Genomic DNA, 20,045 nt, shown 5'->3' on the forward strand with positions numbered 1-20,045 from the left:
AGTCATTGTAGAGCAGTATGTGTTTCATGTTGATATTTTCATAAGAGCACATTCCATCCTTTGATCACACTTAGCCCTCTCATTACCCTCACTTACAGACCTTCTGCCCCCTCCACAGCAGAAGCAATACCCTGGGTGTTGGGAGTGGGCTCTCAGGAGCCTTCCTGGCAGAAACTTACAGGTATGTAGTGCAACCTAGCACTGGGATTTTCACCCAACCATCTTATGGCTCTGGGAAAGCCTTCTGTACCCACACAGGAGATCTGTGTTCAAACTTTCCAATCACTACATTTTTTTTTATCCTTCCAGATAGATGTCTTTCCACAAATCTCTGAAATACTCAGAGATTAGCACTATAGCATCCTTGTAATGAAAAATATTTCTTATAAAAGATAGAAAGGATAAAAAAAAAGGTACCAGGCCACCATTTCATGACAAATTAATAACATTGCAAAGGTATCTTGGTGAAGCACTTTGAAGACCCACTGTTGTCTATTCTGAGCAACTGTGAACTTAAATGGAGACTCAGAAGCTATGGGGATCCAAATAAACAAGCAAAGAAACAATAGCAAAAATAAACAAATAAAATAAACCAAAATATTAGGTTCAATTCTTCATGAAAATTTTCCATCGTGTGTGTGTGTGTGTGTGTGTGTGTGTGTGTGTGTGTGTGTGAGAGAGAGAGAGAGAGAGAGAGACAGACAGACAGACAGACAGACAGACAGAGNGAGAGAGAGAGAGAGAGAGACAGACAGACAGACAGACAGACAGACAGAGACAGACAGACAGACAGACAGACAGACAGAGATTTTATTATTTTTTGAAATAGCAATGCAGCTGAAGCTGTCCTTGAACTCCTGATCATCCTGCATCTATCTCCAAAGTGCTGGGATTACAGAAAGGCAGTATTATGCCCAGCTATCAGACCCCATTGCTTGCCAAAAGAACACGGGGCAGCACAGAGAGGAGATACTATCCCACCAAGCCCTCCCTAATACACAGTCATTCTCCGCGAGTCATCATTCCCTCTAGCCATTGAAATCGCTTTGCTCTGGGTGTGGAATCTCTCAAATTTATAGGCTTCAGTTTGCCCAGCTAGCCATGGCTGCTACTGGAAAGTCCTCCAAAAGTGGCACGTACAACGTGTCCAAGCAGTGCATGCACCCCACTGTAAGGGAGAAATGCACACAATGTGTTCTCTAAGGAGACAGTTGTCCACCCCTAGGACAAGAATGATTGTCCTCATCTGCACTACTCTCTGTCCATATCCATCTATTGCTGGAATTGTCTCTCGTGTTTTGGGGGTTACTCTGAATTAGTGTGTACTTGGTACCCGCATCCCCAAAGCCCAAGTATACTACAAACTAAGAGGAGACAAATCTTCACTCAGCATGGGATCTTTGGTTGCCCTGAATGGTCCCCACCTACAGTTGGCCTTGGTTAGTCCCTTAAGGGAGCCACTGGGATGGTTTTTCCCCCATGAGATCTCCTCCTGGAGGTAGTGGGGTGGAGCTCAATGGTATCTCCTGTCATGCCTCTGGTGAAAGTTTGCTCAGGTTTAAAAGCCTTCCAGAAATTCACACATGCGACATTTGGCTTCCAGTTCATTCTTTCCCTAGGAACTTTAGCTTGACAGGAATCTTGTCACATTTGCTTTCCAGTGACCCAGACAGGCTTTTTGTGTGCCTTCTCTCTTTCTCACCTTCTCTCGATTGCTTTAGCACTTTAAAAACCCAATTTACATGCCACTCTAACTCATTCTCATCCTGTAAGGCCTCTTCTGCCTCATTTTCTTCCTCTTCACTCTTCAGCTCTTCCCACAGGCTTTGCACTTTTGGATTCCAGAGAAAACTCTTTCCCACAGACCTGGTTTATATGCTCTTATCTTATCATCTCCATCTACACACACACACACACACACACACACACACACACCAGCTGTAAGAAACGACAAGCTAGCGCCTCTATCTCATCCCTCACTTTATCCAACATTCTTGCCAAATCAGAGGTAAACATAGAAGATACCACCTCCTCATCCTTTATTCGTTGTGCTTACAAGAGTGAATTCCCGCGGGGCAAACACTTGGCCACTGGTGCATGTCTTATCACAAATGGCAAAGGCCATGTCTCTGTCACCATGCACTCTTAAACTTCTGTTTCATACTTTCAAGGACAGCTGTCCTTCCATTTCCAAGTGTCCCTGTACTCATCTAGCAAACCTCATTCACGAGGAGGTTCACCACACAATATTACATGGTAGAGCACACCACACTGGTGTTTCCCCACGTAGATGCTGTATGCTGATCCCAACAATACCACCAAAAGACATTTCTCAATCCAACACATTGTAAATGTCATTGTCATTTCACAAAGGAAAAGGTAAGGTCTTAAGCACATCGCAGCACCCTACTATGAGTTAAACAAATAGATTAAACTAAACCATATACCTCCGGACCTGGTCATAAACCACTGTTGAAAAATTAAATAAAAGCATATGTGAATTATGTAATAACTTGTTCATATATCTTCTAAATGTCTTTTATTAAGCTGCATGGATATAGAATGTCTTCAATTAACTAAGAAAATAATAAGAAAAGATAAAGTCATAAAGTGTATATCCTTACAAAAATAACTTAAGAAATTAGTGTCTGGGACTGGGACGTGGATCAGTGAGTAAAGGGTCTTCAATACAAGTATGAGGACCTGAGTTCAAATCCCCAGAGATCACCTAAAAAGGCCATGTTGTATTACAGGTATGTGATCCCGTGGTCTTGCAGTGACATAGGAGGAAGAGGCAGGAGAAACCCGCAGAAGTCCTCGGGCCAAAAAGTTTGATATACTCACTGCAAACAAGTGGCCTTGTCTTAAGCAAGGTGGAGGGTAGGGACCAGCACCCCAGACTGTAACTCCATGCCCATGCAATGACACATAAGTATTCACTTTCACACACACACACACACACACACACACACACACACACACACACACACACAAATAACCTGTAATTCAAAAACAAAAAGAAAGTCATCCTGGTTTATGTTCTGATGTGGTTATTTTCTGAAGATGATAGTTTGAGGTTTTTGTTATTGTTAAATTTTCTTCTTGATATATCTTCAAGAAAATTCTGAATTGGCTAGAATTAGATAATTCAATAGTGTCCGGATATCACTACACTAGAGCATCACATTCCATTTTATTTCCTGTGTTAAAGACATGGTATGTATGGTTAGAGGTGGTTAAGGCCAAAACTGGTGGCCTGAGTTCAATCCCCAAACTTCCCATGGTGGAAAGAAAGAAAGTGTTCCTCTGATCTCCGAATGTATGCTAGGGCATGTTCGCGAGCACACACACACACACACACACACACATGCACACATGCATACACACACATGCTCTCACACATGCACATACACAAGTACACACACACTCTCACACACATTCTCACACACATACACACACATGCTCTCACACACACTCACATATATATATATGTTCACACACACATGCTCACACACAAATATACAAATAATTGTCAATTTTTAAAAGATATTAAAAAGAAGCTGCAACATTTTAAAACATAGAGCTAAATAAAAGGCTCATCAGGAGGAGGTGAGGTCAGGAACTTTTCTGTTTATTGTATGATTTTTTTTCAGGGGAGCCACTGTCATCAGGTAACTGCCATAGGCAGGATATGCACATGGAGCCTTCCAGAAGCAACAATGATTAAATCGTCAATGATAAACAAGTCAAGAGGAGAACCATGCAGCAAACTGGATCAGCGCACAATCTTAAGCTCACAGGAAGGAAGGAAGGAAGGAAGGAAGGAAGGAAGGAAGGAAGGAAGGAAGGAAGGAAGGAAGGAAGGCACATAATGGTAGGAGGTATAGTCTGAAGTGAGACAAGATCTTCTGCATGTTGTATAACAATCGCAGATCTCTCTAGGACCTTTACAAAGGTCAACAATGGCGCATAAAGCTTGCAGTAGATGGACCCAAATTCTGCAGCCTGTGCCTCATACAGAACTCCGGATGAACGGTCTTTGTGCGGTTATTTCTTGTACCTTTCCATCCCACCTGTCAGAACTTTCTGTTTATGCTTTCGCCTTTTCTGCAGCAAAGAGAGGAAAGTTGTTATGGACAGTCGATACAAAGTAAAGCGTGGGGCTCAATTTACATAGTCATTCAGTGACTGTCATGTACCATGATGCCCATGGAGAGTCTCTCTGATTTGAATGAAAATGTGCTCTTTTGGTTTCATGTCATATATAATATCGCAACAACCTCATCTACATAGCCTGTTACAATGCACACTCTTACTAGACGGTAGTCGTCATCTAATCAGCCCTCCACGAGCTAATCAGCTCAAATACTGTCACAAGTGGCAGAATGCAGGCAATTATCCTTAATTCAACTCCCAAGCATAGAGGTGAAAGATCACCCAACGGGCTTATCAGGAATTCATGAATTGATAATCGTGATTAATGGGAAATCACATGCAAAGCTTGTTTTAATTTACCTGGTCATGTAACCTGTACCACAGAGAGATGTGAACTTCCAGCCAGAGCAAACAAAGAATGTCCAGATCATCTGATAAATTTTAGTCCCCAGGAAAAGAAGCTCAAATTCACTAATTCAAGAAAAACAAAACAAAACAAAACAAAAACCTTAAATGATAGAAGTCAGCGTGGCCAAGTGAGGATTGCAGCTTTGAAAACAGTCTGGCCTAGACTCCAGTAAAGAGAAATGAGTACTTGATCATGGCATCTGCAGTCATCACCAGTGTTTGAAGGAGGACTTATGTGGAATCAGGCAAATTGAGCTCCTTGTGCCCAAAAAGTCATAGATTTCTCCAGTGTGCTACTTTTGAAAAATGATCCTTGAAAAAAATAACTATATCAAAATTTATGTTCTCCCAAATGCCTTGAATAGTGACCTGAAATGCACTCATTTATCGAAATAATATTTATTGAGCAAATATTATATAGTAGGACATATGCCAAGTAGTGAGAACAAAAGCAATGTGTAAAAAAAAAAAAAAGGCTCATGCTGGAGAAACTCACAGTCCAGTGGCAAAGACAGGGCTGCTGAGAAAACTCGCGCACTGTGATGGGACACCATGAAAACTGCTTACCAACATCCTGGTGTTTTGTTGTTGATTTGTTTGTTTTGTTTTGTTTTTGCTGTTTTGCTACAATGAATTAACCTGAGAAGAATAAAATGTGTTCTAGTACAATGGCAGTATTAGTTATCTGGAAGGCTCGACATTCTCTTCCTGGACATCCAGAAATAGAAACATCTCTTATGTTCTTGAGATAGAACAGAGGGGGTTACAGATTGTGTCCCTAATGAAGGAATTGGAGCTGATAGTGGCAATAAAAGTGAGATCCTGGTCAAGGCCAAGATGATAACTTCAATAAGAATGAGAAGAAAGCAAAGATTATTGTAGTTATGTGCAAGACCCAGGAAGGACTAACCATTCAGATCATGAAGCTGAGAGGAACCAGTGATTGAAGTAGTGTAGCTGAGTCTCCACCATCAATCCGTGGAGGAAACCCCCATGAAGTACATCACTTGAACCTCAGGCAAGGCAGCAACACAGAGATGATAAGAGATTTGTGCTCAGTTCAAGGCTGTATCCATCTGTCCAGGAAACACACTAGCACAGAAGTCCTGTGCTTTGCTGTGCATATTTGGGAACTAAACACACATATCTAAGATTTCTAGGGAGGAAATACCGCCAGGAGTCAGAAATGAGTTGCCTAGAATACTCTAGACTATACAGGGAAATCTAGAGGTGATCTGGGTTTGGTTGAGAGGTTAACTGGAGCCACCCACTTCATAAAGAACAACTGCTGCCCAGATCCACCCAGGCAAAGCAAGATGGAAACACTGAAAGATTACACTAAGGTCTCCAGGACTCGTAATGTTGGCAATTGACTCAAAATTTAAACTATGAGGGGTAAATAGCATCCATATCCTCTATTGATCTGAAATTTGGTATCTATGTGTCTTAGTTAGGGTTTTATCACTGTGAAGTGTCACTATAACCAAGGCAACGCTATAAGACTTAATTGGTGCTGGCTAACAGTTTCAGAGGTTCAGTCCATTATCATCATGGTAGGAATAATGGCATCATGTAGGCAGACATGGTGCTGGAGGAGCTGAAAGTTCTACATATTGATCCAAAGGCAGCCAGGAGGAAACAGTCTGCTCCAGGCAGTCAGGAGGAGGCTCGTTTCCATCCTAGTTGGAGCTTGAGCATAAGACTTACTTCCATAGTGATGTACTCCCCCCAACAAGGGCACACCTACTCCAAGAAGGCCACACCTCCTAATAGTGCCATGTCCCATAGGCCAAGCATGTTCAAATCACCACACTATGCATTCTAGGCTAAGAAAATAAAATTTAAAATGGTGTAAGATGTGGCAAGTGGGTAGAGAAGTTGGATTTTGACATGAGGTTAAGGGTGTTATTAGACATCAGCAAGGGCGGAAACAATAAAACACCATATTTGTGAATCTGTTTGTCTACTTTTTTCAACCATTATTTATTGGCTATCTCCTGTATAGAAATGGTTCTTTTACTCAAAAACACTTAGTAAAATAAACACCTGGAAGATTAAAAAAAAGATTATCAGAAAAATTCAAACCATAAAGGAAACTGACTACCTCAGAAAGAACAACATACAAAAATGTCCAAAACCTGACCATGGTAAGGTGTAGCTGCAGAGCCAGGGGTGCATGGATGTTTCAAGGACAGTGTTCAAGGGGAATGCATCAGAAAAGGCTGGGGAGCTGTCAGAGGCCAGAGTCCCTGGAGCCTCAAGGAGAAGCCCTGAGCAGAGTTTGAAATAATCCTAACAGCAGAAGGAAATTCATCAAGGACTTTAATCAAGAGTCCCACGATCAAGTTGGAGTCATCAGAATCACTAAAGGTTGGCATATGAGGCATGATGTGAGGGGTTAAGAATGAGACAAGGATCATGCAGGTAAGAAAGAAGTAGATAGATTTAAGAAGCAATTTAGACTTGAAGGTAGACCAGATGTAAACGATGAGTGCAAGATGAAGGAGCTAGCACTTAAAGGTAACTTTTCCAGAGTCCTTGTCAACCTACTGAGAAAAGGATGGTATCATTCTCTGAGGAAATACAGCTGTTTTGTGGGGTGGGAGTACATGGGTTCATTTGTTTGGGTCAGAATACTAAATTCATGGTGCAAAAGAGAAAGACATCCAAGTATTGACATTTGGCAGGTAATTGGTATATGGGCTAGAGATTTAGTTTTTAATGCCATCAGCCAGATGTTGTTGGTAGAGTACATTGTCCACTGAGTTTACAGGAAAAAGAGTGAACAGTCCAGATAAGACTCTGTAGGACTATTGCTATTTAATACTAAGTATAAACAGCAAGATAGGGTCTCAATGTGAGAGGCAGCAGACAGAGAAGGAAGAGAAGAATCTAAGGATGAAACTGGACAGCAACAGAAAAATTTCCTAAACAAAGAACAAAGAAAAGTAACAACTTTAAAACATCCCTAAGAGTTTACAACATGTAGGACACTGGGGCAAGAAAATGTCCTTGAAGAAACAGAAACAGGAAATATAAACAAGTCTTCTAAGTGTGGCTATGAATAGGAGGAGTCAGTTAACTTGGGTGCTGGGGACATGAGATTAAGGGAAAGGGTGTGGGAGTATGTGTGTGTGTGTTCACACAGCACATGAGCACGTGTACTATAAGTTTCTCTTGATGTGGATGTGAAGAGGAATCAGTCAAGGAAACACATCAAAAATAGAAAAAGGTAAGATAACAGATGTAGTGAGTCCTGGGAAGCATCAAAAGCATAAATGATAGTCCTGTGTTCCTTTGCACGCACACACACACACACACACACACACACACACACACACACACACACACCACTGTATAAGAGACATCATGGCAGCATGAAGGGACTTTAGTCTCATGTCTGTTTGTTTGTTTGTTTGTTTGTTTCTGTGAAATAGAAAGCAAGATTATGCCTTGGAAGCAAGAAAGGGAGAGAACTGGAAGCTGGTGATGGCAGGGAGGCTAGACAAGATTGAAAACATACCTTGCAGTGAGTAAGGAAGAAAAGTTGAATTCCTCATAGTGTTAGGAGCCCCATGGGGCCATAGGTTTGCCCTTCTTTGATGAGTTAAGCATTCAGATTCTTCAAACTGGGGATTAGGAAAGGGGCACCTATGTCTCTCCATGACTAGTACTGGCCATAAAGATAAAACAAAAGGAACCTGGTGATGTATATTAGGAGCTTAGAGAAACTATGCTGTGTGACTTTTCCTGGGAGACATAAACACCCATTCATCTCAGATGGAACATCAACAGCATGCCAAAAACAAAACAAAATGAAACACACAAAAAACTCAATACCACTCAAAAGTTTAGAAGTCAGTACTTTTGTTGGGGTTACTTACAGTAACATAGATGACTCAAAGGCAGCTATATCACTGAAAGCACACCTCAGAAACAGGGAAAACTTACATAAGCTGCATCCCTAGAGGTCCCTACCTGACTTGCTAACATGCTCAGAGAGCCTGCCCCTCCCAGAATTTGTTAATGTTTGTGTAACCTTGGAAAAGGAACTTAAGAATCTTGTAAGTTTTAGGAACTTTCTGAGACTTGTGAGTTTTCTATACTTCCTATGTTTTATGATCTCTTTCAAGGAGGAAATCTTTCAATTTTGATGAATTAGGTGTATAAAAGGTAGGTGTTTGAACATCTTAGAGCAAGAATTGTTAAAATAGTAGATTCTGGAACTTAGAAGTCTCCATTAATAATTATAATTGGAAACTGACATTTGTATTGGTAGTTACAGCATCTTCAATAAGCCAGGAAATATTCTGAGTTCTTCCCATTAACCCCTTATAAGCATATGCTTTGGTGTTGGCACTAGTGTCTTTCAAGTGACAACACTAACACATAGAACAGTTAACTAGCCCACATAGTTAAAGGATGAGCACATAGTTAAAAAGTGGAGATTCAGAATTTGGACCCAAGAAGTCTCATGTAGAGGTCATGTTTGTAACTAAGAGACATGATGTTACCATCCTCTGCCTTTTCCTTTGACATCCACAGACTGAAATTTTTACCCACTAAATGGAAGAAGGAAATGATCCATACCATACTCTGATACATATGTGCAGTTGCAGACCAGGGATAGAAAGCAGAATTGGTAAGTTTTTAACATTATTTTACTTTATTCTAAAATAGTCAGACCAGGCACACTACTTGGAGCCCAGTTCCAGAGGAAAAAGGGACTATGTTTCCTTGAAAACTAGCATGTATGCCACTAACAGTTGCCAGTCCCTTTATTGCCATCAGCACAAAGACTATCAAATAGATGTAACTAGTAAGCCCCTGCCATCCTACAGAGGCTGCAAGGCATTGAAGAAGGACCACTGCCCCTGCCCATCTTCCTTCCTCCTGTGCTACGGATGCCATGAATTGCAGATAAAGACTCACTCTATGCATCCAGTTAAAGTACATATGCCCTAGCTACTCAACCAATCACAAGTTTTTCCTGAACTCGGGTGTTGGTGAATAGAGTTACAGAGAATAGAGTTATAAAGGGGTCCGAGAAGGATAGAATGGACGAGAACACTTTGTCTCTTTAAAATGTAATCTCCTAGATAGTGGAGACCATAGAGTAGCTAATAATATTTTCAGAACAATGAGATTAAGCTGTGCAGTGGATCACACTGGACTGAGATTCACTCTTAAATCAAAAGTTTCAGAATGTCTGTGTTTTGAGTGAGTTTAAGATACTGGAATCTTGTAGGGCTTTTAAAAAAAAAATCACAGATACTTCATATAACCTAGCAGTTTTCATTGTGTGCCTTCTGAGATATTTTTTAAATACTCCAGCTGTGTAGATATATCTCATTAGCGACTAAAGCTAAGCAAACCTCCACCCCTCACTATGTTTGATCTGACGATGCAAAACTCGTCATCTGCCGGTGCAGCCTGTGTGGACAACGGGCTGTGTGAGTTAGACATCTTATCATTCTTGGAAAGGCTCCCTCCTCCAGGTGCTCAGATTTCCTTCCACAGTCACAAAGTACAGTATGAGTAGAACATCTGGCTCATAAAAGTTCTTTTGAAGGCAAAAATCAGAACGATTTTCTGGCCAAAGGACAGTAATGGAGAAAGCTATTTAGGGGATTCCTAGCAGAAGTTGCCTGGGGCTCATCTTGTTCTCCATGAGCCCTCTGAGTGTATGCCCTGCCTGCTACTTTTCTACAGGGATTGTAATTAGAAAGGAATCCGCTAAAGCAACGGGGGGAACAAGCGTCCCATGTCCTGAGTCCGCAGGTCAGAAAGTGTGACCAGCGTCCTGTGAAGATTGGAAGCTCTGTTTCTGGGAACTAGCCTTTGCTTGTTAAAAAAAAAAAAAAAAAAAAAAAAAGATGAAGGTGATTAGTTACAGAGATATAAAGCTTAGGAAGCAAGATGAGAAATTGAGACACCCCCCCCCCCAACGTGGAAGTGATGACGAAATTGTGTATTTGATACATTCTGTATGGGAGACTGAATGTGAAGCCAAAATACAATAAAGATCCTGCTGTTTACTTCTCATTTCGTGTAGGGGCAGTGAAATTTGCTCAGCTCCCATGACTTAGATAGCACACACGGCCTCTGACACCAGGAAGCTTTACTGTTCACAGACATCCCAATTAGACCCAAAATAATGCTGATTGCTTTAAACACCCAATTAGCTGGTCTAAACCATTCTATAGTGGCCTATGAGGTGGTTCCTAAAGTATTACTAAAATTTAACAACAGAGATCTTATTAAATGTATTAGTATCCCTTTGATTTCATCCACATAATTGATATACCAAATTTACCTCATGGATCTTAAATTTCAGCAGCAAAGAAAAAGATTTTTGTCTTAGGTGAGGCCCCTTCAGTATTATCCAATAAGTCTCCGCACTGAGTTCCAATCCATAACACTCAGTTTTAAAAAAATCATCATCTAATCATTAAAAAGGCAAAAACCAGACCCGGGCACCAGTACAGCTCAAGGATGTGTGGCAACTGTGCATTGAACAAGCAAAGAGCTTGAACGAATTCCAGTAGACTCCTCCTTCTGATTGAGTTGTTCACCAGAGGACAGTTTCCCAATGGCCACTGCTTTCCTCTGTTCTGTTAGTGCAATCAAGGACTGAGGCTCTCCTAACTACTTGCTGCTTGCTTCCTTGCAGCTCCACAGCCTTGAGCTCTGCCTGCACAAATTGTCAGGGGAACAGTCATTAGCAGCTGTCACTCATTCTGCCTTAGCAATGTTGCAAAGCTCCACAGATCACAGGTCCTCTTTCCCCCTCCCTCCCTCCCTCCCTCCCTCCCTCCCTCCCTTCCTTCCTTCCTTCCTTCCTTCCTTCCCTCTTTCCTTCCTTCCTTTCTTCCTCCATCCTTCCTCTCCTTTTTCCTTCTCCCTATTTATATTGAAGTACAAGGGTTAAAACTCAACAAGAAGCAGATGACAAACCAAAACAAGAATGGTAATCTGAACAAAAGAGACTATTAAGGATAGCAGAACGAACAGCAAGGGTGGAACAATTCACCAGTGAGAGTCCCAGGGAAAGCGGGAAAGCGTATGTAAGGGGGAAGGCAGGGTGAGCTGTGTAGGAATTAGCTCCTGAGAAGAGCTAGAACTGGCCTTTACCCCTGAGGACCTCTGAGGGGGGGTGCTGGTGGGATAAATTCCTCCCCCTTTACCCTCTTCCAGTGCCTCTCACTGATCAGCCCAGCTGGATGTCATAGAGCAATGGAAACTGTCAACAATTTCACAACATGTGTGGCTCCAGGGACACAGAGAGAGCAGAGAGGGCAGGTGAGGGTGAAGAAAAGGCATAGAGGATACCACTAGGTCCTCAGACGCTGCATTTGATTCTGGCTTAATGACAAAATTAACATGTCCTTGAGACCATTATTATTTTTCTCTCTCAATTGGATTTCTTTTTTTTTATTATTATTATTTTAACTCATCTGTCTGCTGACTAAGGGGCCTATTTTAATTCCTTGACTGTCTGGTTCCTAAACTCCAAGACTATTTCAAAAGTTTCAATTCAAAGTAATCCTTTCAGAAACTGGTCTACTATTTACATCACACAGTCGGTGGTTTAGAAATTTAAATGTCTACAGTTTACTTTAACACATGCTAGTACAATGTTTTTTGAACTTACACTAAAAGAATAAAAGACTAAAATCTCTCAGTTAAAAGCCAAGCTAAGCTGTTATCTCCGTTAAAGTTAACCACACAATAATTCTGTGCTCAAATTCACCCACAGCTGTAGCATGTGGTTTCTACTACTCACTTTATGCTCCAGGTGGACCATGCTACCAGGTTCCCTCAGATCCAAGGATGAAAGACACACACACACATTAATTTAATTTTATCATGCTTTTAACTCAATGGCTGGGCTTTTCTAAGCCTCTCTCAGCTAGCCTGTCCTTCTCTTCACTGCCAACTCAACACCTCTAAATCTTCCCTCAGCTCAGTTACCTTTAGTTCTAGCTCAGCACCCTAAAATCTGCCCTCAGCTTAGTTGTGTTTCTATTCTCCTGCCTGCTACCCAAGGCCCAGTCCAGGAAGTGGCCAATGGCCACTCCACTAGAGATCTCACATGGTTAGTGGCTCTTTCTCCATCTGAAACATGGTGAAATATTCTTCTCTCCTGCATCTACTAGTCTGCCTGTGGAAACCTGGAAATTCTGCCCCTTCCACCCAGCAATTAGCTGTTAGCATCTTTATTGATTGATCAAGAACCAATTGGGGAACAGGACCATCAGCATTTATTCTCAATCAGAACATCAGAACCACCCCCCTACATACAGTGGCACAAATGTGATGGTTTAAATATGTTTTGCCCATCAGAAGTGGCACTATTAGAAGGTGTGGCCTTACTGGAGGATGTGTAGCCTTGTTAGAAGAAGTGTGTCACTGTGAGGGGTGGACTTTAAGGCTCCTAAACTCATGCTCTGCCCAGGACAGACGAGTTTCCTTCTGATGGCTATGGAAAAAGACGTAGAACACTTGGTTTCTCCTCCAGCACCATGTTTACATCAACGCTGTCTTATTTCCTGTCAAGACGACAATGGACTGAACCATCAAAACCATATGCCAGTCCCAATTAAACGTTGTCCTTTATAAGAGTTGCCTCTGCCATGGAGTCTCTTCACAGCAATGGAAAACTCTAACTAAGACAACACATTATCCAGTTTTGCTTGAATCTGGAAGGACACATGACATTCAGACTAGTAAACCACAAAGAATACTTGATTGTCAATGTTTCTACAATGGTTGTCACTCTTTCTTGCTTTAACACCCTAACACAGGCCAAAAACATTCTCTACCTCCTGCCATGTGAGATCTCTTACAATAATAAAATTCTTCCTTGCTTGGGTTTATGAGAAGCTTCACCTAATGGTATCTATCCAAAGGGGCCATTTTAAAATGCAAAATCACTTCAAATCTCACATGGGTTATTTTACAAGCATTCATCGGTTTATTTGAGTATATGTTCAATCAAAACATCCTGTCTCTTAGGCTGGCTGTCTTGGATGCCTTCTTTTCTAAATGAAAAAATAATCAGGGGAGATCAGGTTACCTGGCCAAGCCCATCTCTCCAAACCAGCCATAATGATCGAAGGCAGATGCCAGTTGGTGCTTCAAGACAGGAGATGAGAATCCAGAGATACTTGAAGAATAGAGTCTTGACATTATCTCTTCATTTGTTCCACATATCTATACCCAAGCCAGAGTTTCTTAAAAGTAATTTAAGAACTATCTAGCCCACAATAACATCAGGAGAGGTGAGTTTCTGGCTCTTTATAACAGATGGGCACTATCTGGGGTAGGTTTTAGTTAGACTGTGTTAGAATTAAAGCTGTTCTACCATGGTGGGTCAAAACGTCCTTCATGGCAGTGATTCTCTATGTCCCCTATGATTATAGTTTGCTCTTGAGGACCAGTGTTGCTGAGTTAAATACTCCTATTCTCCAGGCAAGGGCTGACTAGGTCAAAAACAATAGACTCCAGTTTTCAAGTCCTTCTCTTCTTTTGGTCTCATCTATTGATTTGTTCCCTTATTAGACAAGTCAATAATAAACATTTCTAAAAGTCCTACCAAGGACAGCATGATGTGGTCAAACCTCACAATCTCAATATTCAGGAGACGGATGCAAGATGAACTGTGTTCAAGGCTAGCCTAGGATGCACAGTGAAATGTTTCTCTAAAAAAGAATCAATCAAAAGACAGATAAAAGTGCTAAGGTTACAGTAGTACAGAGTCAGGAAAGTGTTTGCCGTTTAAATATGAAGATGAGAGTCCGATTCTCAGAACCCATGTAAGAAAAGATATAATGAAATGGTATGTTCCAGTAATCTCTGGAGTAAACACCAAGGGAGCTGAGACAGGTAGATGTCCTAGAGGCCAGCCATCCTATTGCACTCAGAGAACTCAAACAAACCAACAGGGTATGGTGTAGTTTTTGTTTGTTTGTTTGTTTGTTTGTTTATGAGAATGGCCCTCCTAGGCCCCCATATATACTTAACTTGTTGGTCCCTATTTGGTGGACTGTTTGGGGGAAACGTTAAGAGGTGTGGCCTTAGTCGAAAAGGTGGGCTTTGAGGTTTCAAAGGCTCATGCCAAGCCTAGCCCCCTCTCTCCTTCCTCCCCTATCCTTCTCTCTTTCCCTCTCCCTCTCCCTCTTCCTTCTTCCTCCCTCATGCCTGTAGAACAGACAGAAGCTTTCAGCTCCTGCTCCACCTTCATTGCCTGCTGCGGTTACACTCCCTGCCGTGATGGTCACAAACTCATCTGAAACCATAAGCAAGTGCCCAGTTAAATTCTTTCTTATGTACCTTACCTCGATCGTGGCGTCCCTTCAGAGCAATAGAAAAACAACTGAGACAGATGTTACCAAGGTGGTTGTCTGACCCTCACATGTACCCCCATACATGCATATATGCATACAAGCATGCTCCTAAAACAGAAACAAAAAACAAGGAGGGAAAGATAGATGGAAAAGGAAGAGAGCAAAGGGGGGAAGGAAGGAGAGAAGGGGAGAGGAAGGGAGCAAGCAAACCTTTTGTAGGTTGCATGATGGAAATCCTTTGTTCTAGAGAAGAAGCTGCCCTGGGCAAACCCACACAGAGGGAAATGATAGACTAGATGAACTTCATCCTCCATGCCTTTACTCAGCTTAAATTCTATTTTATCTAATTATCGGGCGGGTGCTCTTGGGCAATTTTATTAGCCTCTCTTAACCTTGAATTCTTTTCTTCCCTTTTCTTTTCAAATTTTGGGCGATGATAAAAATCCTATTCCAGGAAGCTGCTATAATGACTAAATAAAAATGTAAATCCCTTGGGGTGTCACCTACACTACTGATTAAATAAACATTAGCTTCTCCACATCCCTGCCCCCTCTCTTCTCCACTTCATTGAGCTTTTTATGCTCAGGTAAAAGCTGCTGCACTTACAAACAGGCTGGCAGCAGGGGGGTTTACCCTTCAGATAAAGGGTACCTCCACTTCATCTGTCCCCACAGAACACCCATTTCCTCAAATCTCTCTTAACGTCCAGGGTGCGTCATGTTTTAAGAGTAGGGTGACTTAGTCTGCTCTTAAAGACACATTTTTTTTCATTCTGGACAGAAATCTGTCTGTCCATTCATTCTTTACAATACCACTTCTGCTACACTGTAGAAATGGCCCTAGAGTTAGATGTGAGGTTCCAGAAACTGGTCAGCTTTGTGACCTTAAATAAATGACCTGTCCTACTATGAAATAAGCATATGGCCGGCCTCTTTCAGGACTCTCACAGGCGCTCCCTGGACACTGTACTTCTCACTGCCCGCCACTGTGCACATGCATGTGCGCACACTTGCACACACACACACACACACACACACACACACACACACACACACACACTTGCACACACACACGTGCACACACATGCGCACACATATACACACACGTGTACACACACACACACACACACACACACATGAAAGCACACTCTTTTAGTACTTTATGTTTGGGAGTTTTAAAAGACAATGAAATACCTGTAGTAAGAGCTACCAGGGAAAAATTCCTGAGAACACTGTGCTGGCAGGCAAAGGCTTTTCAGACACTGGGCAAAGGGGACAAAGTTGTGACTTTAAGACAGGACAAAGAGCAAACATCCCAGTGTTTCTGAGGCTGTGAATGCTTAAGAAATCTTGAGCTCTAGATGAGGGGTTTAAATGAGATACAGCACACAAGAGGGAGGTCTTGAAAGTTTTAAAGTCAGAAAGGGGGCATTCAGAAAAAGAATTCAGCCCAGCAGCTGGGAGCCATGAAAGCCTAGAGTTAGTGATGCCAAATATGTGTGGCATGCTGAAAGAAGTGTGAGCTGATGAAGGTTATAGGATACAGAGAATATGTATCAGGGCATATCAGACATTTCTAGAGATGCAACAAGAGGAAACATAGTAGGTGGCTCCAAAATTTCCTAGCGACATATCAGCGTGCCCCCAAACAATGGGGCTTTGAGCAGAGGCATGGAAGTAAGGAGGGAAAGAGATTCTTGTGGGATCCAGACTAGAAATAGCAGCTATGGAGTCATGTGGGCCATGGCGCTAGACTCTGGGCAGCGACGGTATGACAGACGCAGCTCTTCAATAGAATACACACCGCAGTGAACCCCCTGTGCTGCTCTGGTTTATTTGAGCCTATTTTTTCAAGTCACCGTAACTGTGAATCTCTTATACAGTTCCTGTGATACTATGGTTATTTATACAGATCTATCTCTCTTATCCTTCCTATCAGACTACACCACACGTTTGAGAGTAAGCATTGGATCCAATACCTTTATTATCCAGTGTGTCTCAAACAGTGCCTGTGCTCCATAGATGCCAGTTAATAAATGAACAGATTAAGTGTGGATGTGATGTAGGGCCTAAACTGGCCACACACTTGATGAGCTCTTGTGCTAAAGATGCAAACCAGACAGAACAGCATTGGAAAACTGGATTGAGTTCTGCCCAGGCACACAACAAGGAAACAATATATGCAAAGGCTACTTAAAGTTGTAACTCTAAAACAAACCCAGAAATTTTTGTCTTGGCTAAAACTAAAGAAGTCATTCAAATCAGCCGGTGTGGAGTGGTGCTGTAGACCCACTCATCTCAAGGTACACAGCAGACAAAGACAAGAAGAGACTAACCCCTACACTGCAATAAAGTCACAGCAGTTCAACACTGAATGAAGAGATTAGTAGATTTCTTTTATACACTGCTGCTGAGAAAACCACCCAAAATTACTGTGGTGTAGGGCAACGGTGATTACACTATGCTCATTGATTTTGCAGGCCAGGGACTATGAAAGGGCAGATGGTGAGTCTTCTCTATAGGGTCGAAGGCATCAGTTGGAAGAGTTTGATGGAAGGCCTCACCTGGCTGATGGGTAGAAGAGCTGGAGCAAGAGAATCCATTTCCAAAATGGCTTCATTTGGAGCCCTGGATATAATGGCTGAAGATGGTTTCAGCTGGGACTGTAAACTCTAAACCTCTGAAGAAAACAAGAAAGTACAGAGGAAATGGTAAATGCGATGTTATAGCTTCCTGCCCATTGTCCACAGGGGCCTTCTCCCAAGGGCTCCTTCCCCTTGCACAGGGGTCTGGAAGTGTGAATAACTGAACCTGTCTAAAGGGAGGCTTTGCTATGATAGACCTTAAATTATAAATTGAGCATGGCAAGACATTAATAACAGCTAATCATAAACTAAAACCATTATAATACATTCAATAAAAGTTATTAAAAACCTGTGAGTTATTTCTGGACCTTTCCATTTACTATTTTCAGACTCTGGTCACAATAACTGAAACTGGGCAGGGAGTCATTACTGGACAGAATAGCGAGTGCTGGTGAGAATGTAGGAGAATGGGATATTCCACTTGTGAAAACGGAAAGGGGAAATTCCAATGGAAAATTAACTTCCCTTGAAACTCAGCAGTTCTACGTCTGAGTAAAATCTTAGACGTTTTCTCTTACTTCCTAAGATGTTCTTCATTTTATAATAAATATCGGTGTCTCCATGACAACGAGGGTGGGGCCCATAGTGCTAGTGGTTGGCAGGATAGAGGTTACCCGAGCCGTGTGTCTCTGGATCTCTGCTGGGAGAGTTTCTATCCAAATGGGGATCTGCTAATACAGTCTTGATCCACCTATGTGCATAGTTCTGATCAATGAGCCTTATTCAGCCTCCTCTGGGGTCCAGTGAGTATCCCAAACATAGTTTTCTTGTGGCAATGACAGGACTCAAGATTGCCACCTCAGAACATACAATATTCCTCCTGATTTGGGTTATACTTTGCCTAATAACATTCCATTGGTCAAAGGAAGGCATAGAGTCAAACTCAACTTTAAGGGACAGGAAGGTATATTCTAGTTGGAGGGACAGGGTAGAGGGACAGAGTCACAGGGTAGAGGACATGGATACAGAGAGCAGTAAGGAACTGAAGCCATTGGTGACAGCAGTGACATTCACTGCAAAACTAATCAGAACAAAGCAATGACATGACCTACGTTCATGGAAGACAGAGTGGGTGATAGACTGTGGAGTTTGACTCCCTAGAGCCCTGTGTGGCCGTGGAAATAAGTAAGTCACAGATACTGTGCAGCAACATGTGTAAGTTTTCAAAGATGGTGCTGGAAACGTAAAGTTTCAAAATAAAAATGCAGACTATTAAATCATTCCTGAGAAGCCTTGAAACACAGCACATGCTTTTGTGGATAGACAGACATGTGCTAAATGTGGATAAGAGAGACACACTTCAACCTCACAGCAGTGTTTACCTCTAAAGGAAGACAGAGCAATGGGGTGCTGAGGAGAGACACAATAGGCTGCACTATGTCCGTGACACTGAACTTCCTAATACAGATGATATGGTAGAAGCTAACATATGTAAAATATGATTGCTGAATTGCATAATGCTTTTTCTAGGAGTCTGGTGGTTTGCCAAGGAACCTACAAAGAGAAGTATTTGGCCCTAGTGTGGAATTGCCTGTCTGCTACACACAACAAGGGTTTCTGATCAGTCCAACCACTTTCTATCCTATCCCCTGTCAATGCTTTGAACTTGCTCCAGATGTGTATGCAACAAAAATTAGACAAAAAAGAGATTCCCCCCGCTCCAGCTCTCCCATACACTGTCTGGCTTTGGTTCTAAACCAAAGACATACAGATTCTTGTTTGGCATGGCTATCTGTCTGGCTCTTTCCTGAGTCAGCAAATCAAGTTACAGGGACACAGGATCAAGGTGCCTTTGTGGGGAGGACTGAGCTTAGCGGGAGTTAGTGTAGCCGCGCTCTCCTCCACCCTTTTTAAATTAAACCTTTATCGGAGCATCTCAGAGTCTCTTCATCCTCAGGGAAATGAAAGGGACTATTATGGGAAGAAAACAAACCCCAAATTTTGTTAGCAAATATTAAGAGAAATTTCAATCATGGCCAAGAGAAACTGCCAGATGGCCTGGAAGTAAATAGTGGTTGTGGGGTGGGGTTACAGTGGGAGGTGGGAGGGGCTGGGGAGAGGGCGTGGCTGGTGGGGATAGCAGTGCTCTCACTCTCAAAACCAGTGAAGCTAAATCCCAAAGAGAATGATTTTTAACAGCATGAGATCCGATACTTCTCTTAAAGAACAGCACGGAGTTAGTATATTCTCCTCTTGTTTTGGCCATTATTTCACTCTGAAAACACTGGTTTAGAATCAAAATGTGTATGCATCTGGAAAAGCATAGAAATTCTCTAAATGCAATGTCAGGTTTCCGGCCTGCCTTTGCTGTTGACGCTTGGATGGCTGTATTAATATGTATTAATGGTAAACAGATGAGACGTCTTTGAAACAGCAGCTTAATTGAAGAAAATGGGCCTGGTGGCTGCCAGGCCACGATGGGGCAGTCAGCGCGGTCTGCAGAGGCTCTCAGCTGAAATGAATATCTTTGCCTATTTGCAACACTGCAC

The sequence above is a fragment of the Mus pahari genome, chromosome 5 (genome assembly GCF_900095145.1).
Source record: "Mus pahari chromosome 5, PAHARI_EIJ_v1.1, whole genome shotgun sequence".
In the NCBI taxonomy this organism is placed as follows: Eukaryota; Metazoa; Chordata; class Mammalia; order Rodentia; family Muridae; genus Mus; species Mus pahari.